The sequence below is a fragment of the Nematolebias whitei genome, chromosome 1 (genome assembly GCF_014905685.2).
Source record: "Nematolebias whitei isolate Nwh7 chromosome 1, NemWhi1, whole genome shotgun sequence".
NCBI lineage: Eukaryota > Metazoa > Chordata > Actinopteri > Cyprinodontiformes > Rivulidae > Nematolebias > Nematolebias whitei.
Window position 1 is genome coordinate 90,246,654 of NC_056498.1, and position 6,289 is coordinate 90,252,942.

A 6,289-nucleotide genomic window follows, 5' to 3' on the forward strand; every position below is an offset into this window, starting at 1 on the left:
TCCGTTTAATTTATGGATAATATATATCAGATATATGTTACCCAACATCTGGTGGCCCGTACGCTTCATGAATGGACTGCTATTCGTGTAACAATGGAATCTATCATGTTGGCATGAAATGAGATGTTGCTGATTGTCGCTGTGTGAAACGCAGCGTTGTGGCAGCTGCAGTGCTCAGAGAAAATACAGCAATGTTTGCAGCTGTGGTGACCTGAAAGCTGAAAATAAAGTCAATGTGTCCGTTTAAAAGCTGAATTTGTACATCTGTTGTGTAACTGAAGCTGGGTTTGTGTTAAAACGCTTTATTCTGTTTAAACTATGACCCAGACGTGGTTCTGGTCCGGCTCGGTTCTGATTCGGTTCGAACGAGTGTTTTAAATGGATGAAGAGATGTTTTTAAGAACAGAGCGCCGTCTCCGTGAGCTTTGAGAGTTGATTCGTTACATTTTTAACAGAAAATAGTACATTTTGACAGTTTAAAAGACGAAAAGTTGACCGGAATGTTCATGCTAAATGCTAACACGCTAGCAGGAAAAACGATCCGTCATTGGCTGAAAACCGCTGTGTGGTACGCCCTGATTCGCTGAGAAATGAGTGACGTGTCTGCGTCACTTCCTCTGAGTCAGCGATATAAAACCCACCCCTGCTGTTTGTCTCTGTGATTGGTTGAAAACGGCCGTGTGGAACGCTCTGATACGCTGAGAAATGAGTGACGTATCTGTTCGTCACTTCCTCTGATGTCAGGTTGTAGAACCCACCCCCGTTGCTGTTCTGTCATTGGTAGATTCAGTCACGTGACCCGGAAATGAAGCTCGTCTTCATAGGGAATTTCAATCTACTGTTTAAAGTTGAAAAACGCTTTAAAGTTGGATTCTGATCCGCTGTTCCGTTTCTTTGAAGCCTAATCGCTGAAACTTTGCCACATTTACGTTTTAAATCCGTCATTAAATGGTGTTTTTGGACCACGCTAGCCGATGCTAACTTTAAGCTAACAGCTAACGACCGGATGTCACCGGATGCCACAGGAAGTCATCGCGACTCCTACTGGTCATCACTAACAGTGTCTGGGTTAAAATAAAATAAGGTTATACTCCCACCTCCTGTGGAAACTTGAAATCACAGCTTCACTTCGTTTTTAGGATATTTTGGTGTAATTACACGTGTTTTATTACTGACAGACGTATTTTTGAGTTAATAAACGTTCTTCAAGCTGAATTATTACTGTTATCTTGCATTTAAAAAGTGATTAAGGTATTTATGCAAGAAAGGCATTTACCGAGACATTTTTCATTCACTGATAAATTCCTCAAATGGAGGTGCAAAATGAAAAATTAGAAACTTTTTAAAGATACAGTCCAGATATTCACAGAGTTGATAAAGTTTACTCATTTGCTGAAAAGATAATACATGTTTAATTGCTAGAACACTAAATAAACGTAATTATATCAGAAAAAGGAAACTTTTCTGATTTATTTTACCACCTAAACACGACATCCTCCTATTTAATTTTTAAATAGAAGATAATGGCAGGAGAAGAGGGAGACGTTGACCTTTTAAACTCCCAATCACAAGATGACATCATCCTGAGAGCTTTACATATTTTAACAAATCCAATTATTGGTGACAAATTAGAATACCTTGATGACACTCAAAGAGCGGAAGAACTGAGAAGTTTGGCAAAAGGTGCCACGGTTACAGAGAATAAAAAGCAGAGCCATGAACGGTTAGCAAAAATCTCTCTGCTTCTCAAAGAGGAATTGGATCAACAGGTTGAACGAAATGTCGAGCTGTCTAGAGCATATGAGAGGAAGCTCTCAGAAAATCAGATGTCATTACAAGCTCAATCATATGAGGAGAAGATTAGGGATAAAGAGCTTCGGTACCAAGCTGTGTGTTCAGACAATGGTGTGCTACAACAAGAGTTGCAGCTCGCATCAAAAGCTCTGGACGAATGCAGACTGGAAAAAGAGGCATTACTCCAACAATGTGTGCGTTTACAAAGTGAATGTCAAACATCACAGGAACGCTTAAAAGTCTGTGAGGAGAAACTAGCCGCGGCAACAAATAAAAGTTCTGACGTGGGGCAAGCTTGTCTGGAACTCAAAGAAGATCAAGGTCAGAGTCCAGGCCACCCGCCATCACCTCAGAAAGATTTTGGTGCACCTCTTGCTCTTAATCCCATTCTGCAACCTCCACATGTGTGTAGAGAAACACTTCCACCCTCATCTCGGGTGATAGGGACAGACCTGAACCAGTTTGCTCTACCAACCATGCGAGAGAGACCGTTGATACTTCCTCCTTCAATAGATGATTTGCAAAAAATCTCAAAACATGTACAACGCTTTGTACCTGGTCCAATGGGTTCAACTGGAACAAAAGCGTACCTCAGAGACCTTGCATTCAGACTGAGTGGTTATCCTAATGCTACGGTTGAGGATAGAATCAGTCTGATAAGGCTCACTTCGGACAGAGAGGTGTTCACCTTCATCGAGCGTCTACCAGATGCAACGAGAAGGGATTACAACCTTCTGTGTGAAGCTTTGATCAGAGAGTACGACCCCTGCACGGGACCTGCTGGTTTCCCGGCTGCTGACAAGGTCACGCAGGGCAAGCATGAACATCCAAAAGTCTATTACAAAAGAATCTTCCAAGCTTATTTTGGTAACAGAAATGAAACCGGAATGGAGGAGGAAGAAGGTTTTAAATTTGTTTTCAGCAAAAATCTCAACACTGACTTTAAAACGTCAGTACAAATGATGGCAAATTTCAGAGAAAAATCCATCAATGAGATTAAACAGTGTGCTGTGAATGTGTTTGAGACATGTTCTCATGCTAAGACGCCCATAGAAGTGTTTCCTGGTGTAAAGGTTAAACCCCACTCCCTAGAATTGGAAGGACGGCGTGCTTCGCCGCCTCCTCCTAAGAAAGGCGAGAAAAAGCAGTCTGTTCAAACTAACAAACCGCATCATGAAGGTGCACGCTGGGACAAAAAAGCTCCTCTTTCAGAGGATGAACGTGATTATCGTAAATGGGGTGTGCATAGGACGCAAAGATATGGGAACCAAGAGGACCCATATTATCAAGGGAAGTCCGAAAAGGAACCCCCAAAAGACGTACCTAGCCGTCTCCCACCTCGGACGAAACAAACCGAGGCAAAAAAATCACAAAAGTTCCAGAAACAAGGCCCTACACCTCTGAGCTCGGAAGAGACAGAGAAATTACGCAGCTTGTTAGAAACTTTGAAACACACTGACAAGGGAAACCAACCTGGAGCACTATGCAGTGATGTGATCACTATTGCATCTGAGGGCGCGAATGACAACATTACAGATGTCAGTGGACCACACCAAGACATTGTTGTTGTTGCCTCCAACAACCCCTCATCGGAAGAAGGGGGGGTACACTCACACACAAACGATGACGAGTCATCGCAAGCTGAACACTCAGAAACAGCTACTGCTGTGCTGACGGTTCAGACAAACCAAGATTACACAGACAAGGCTGAACGTGTGAAGAAGCGTCAGAAAAAACCCAAGAGGTTTCTGTGTAACTTTATCAGAAGGGGGGTCGCCAAAAAGGCGTACCTGTCAGTGACACTCGAAGGTGTCCTCACACATGAAGCACTTCTGGACGGTGGGGCAGACATAACAATTATGTCAGCTAAACTGTTCGAGGAACTGAGGACAGCCGCTGCCGGTGTTAACAGGATAATACCTCTCACTGAATGTGCTATAAAAATGCAGGGTCTCTCAGAGAAGAGGACAACCCTGACAGCTGTAGCAATGGTTCACATGCAGGTTGGCAGAATGACACTATACCACCCGGTACACGTGTCTCGTGTTGACTCATTCCCATTTTTGGTTGGCCAGGATTTTATAAATCGCTTCGACGCGGTTATAGATTATGGTGATCAAACGATGTGGACCAAAGTGAGCAAACCACTGCCAATAGATATGCCTCCGGAGTGTAACACAAACTGCCTAACAGCAGGTACCGCGGAAGGCGCAAAGGACTCCTCAGCCGAGGACACGAGCCCGGTGAGTACTCCTCTGACATCATGTGAAACCAAAGAGACCCACCCGGTGGTCCAAACTCTGACCCAACAAGACAGCCTCCTCTGTGAGCTGGAGCAGTCAGAGTCCACTAAACACTACCTACCACTGGTAGTTAAAGGTGTAGAGATCCAAGGGTCCCACACCAACGATGCTGTTCTGTCTCTGTGGACAGATAAATCAGCAATTAACTGAGCTTTCTATGAAACCTTGGTTCACAAACACGTTGGTCTAGAACTAATTAAAAAAGCTTTCCGCTTTCCATTAGTTCCCAATAGTTCACAGGTAATGACCGCAGAAGGAGTCATTAACCTAAAACTGAACTGGAACCAACGAGAACTGGTTCACCCGTTTCTCGTGATCCAAAACTTACCACATGCATCCTACATAGGCTCTGACATTTTGGTAAGGTTGGGTGTCTACGTGGACACCATCAACAAGGTGCTGTGGTCCCTAAAACCAGCCACAAAGGATCCTCCTGTGCTAGACACAGCAAACCTTAAGGCTGGGCAGACCATTCCAGAGGCCTGCCAGGTTGCTAGCAACCAAACCACCACAGTACCACCTCAGGTGATTAACCTAATGGTGCGAATCCACATCATAGCTGGACAAGCTATTAGCCATAAACAGGCATATTTTCAACTTTCTCCTGCATTTTTCAACTTGGGTCTGTCCGTGGAAGCCACGAACCAAGTTAGCCTTGACTCCAGGACCACATCTATTGCTGTGTGTAACACAGGCACGGATGAGGTGATGATCCCAAAAAACACTATGCTAGGATGGTTGATTTCTACTGATTTTCATGATTTTGAACTAGGCATTCCATTTCTGGGAGGACTCCCAGACAACCTGGTACCGAGTCAAGAAGCTGGGCCAGTATGGTTCACAAAACCAACACAGGCCATAGCTCTTTTCTCAACCGATGATGTCGACCAAGGGCCTCAAACCTATGGTGTCTTACCCATAGACAGGTCCGATGACTCAGAAAGGGATTCGTTGGAGCTCCCCAAGGAGCAAGAACCCTTATCAGTCTCATCACAGATTGATCAGGTGGTCGCCCAAGCCGACGCTCTGACATCTGATGAAGAAAGAGACAAACTTCGCCAAGTTATTTTAAAATATGAAAAGTCATTTTCAACTGACTCAACAGATTGTGGGTTGACCTCACTCCACACAGTGAGAATCCCAACCCCACCTAACGCACCGCCAACATTTGTCAGACAATACAAGATCCCTCTGGCAGCACACCAGCCTGTCCAGGAGATCATTGATGACCTATTGGTCAAAGGTATAATCAGACAATGTAATAGCACCTACTCTGCGCCTTTATGGCCAGTTTTAAAACCAAATGGTAAGTGGAGACTTACCATAGACTACAGAAAGCTAAACAAACAAGTACCCTTATCCAGGTGGCCAATGACTCAGCTCCATCAGGAACTGCCAAAGGTCACCGATGGTAAGTACTTCTCGACCCTCGATGTCGCCTCTGGTTTTTGGACCATCCCTGTGCGCGCCGAGGACCAACACAAACTAGCTTTCACTTTTGGCAGCCGACAATACACCTTTACCAGGTGTCCCTTTGGCTACGCTAACTCACCTGCAGAGTTCAACATCTTTTTGAACAAAGCATGTCCAGATGCCCACGAGCGTGGGACACTGATCTACGTGGACGACATCCTTTTGAGGCAGCCAACACTGGACTCTCATTTGGCTGAGATCGACCACGTACTAAATCAGCTAACAACTGCTGGTGCTAAAATCTCACTGTCAAAGTGCCAGTGGTGCAGAACCAAGGTGGACTACGTTGGCCTCTTAGTAGGTCCAGACGGAGTACAACCGCAATTGACTCGCACCCAAGGCCTAGACAACCTCAAAGCCCCAACCAATCTCAAAGAACTACAGAGTTTCCTGGGAGTGTGTAATTACTCACGCCAGTTCATAGAGCATTATGCGGATCTCGCAAAACCACTGACTGAACTCTTAAAGAAAGACGTTCCTTTTGTCTGGACTGATACACAGCAGCAGGCAATGAACGCTCTTAAAGACAGGCTCAAGTTAGCCCCATGTCTAGTCTACCCAGACTACAACAAAGAGTTCTACTTGGAAGTGGGCTTCTCAACTCACTGCATGAGTGCAGGTCTGTACCAAATACACGACAAAGACAAGCGTGTTGTGGCCTACGCCAGCAAAACAATGGCAGGCCCTGAATTACGGTATTCAGACTGTGAGAAGGCTCT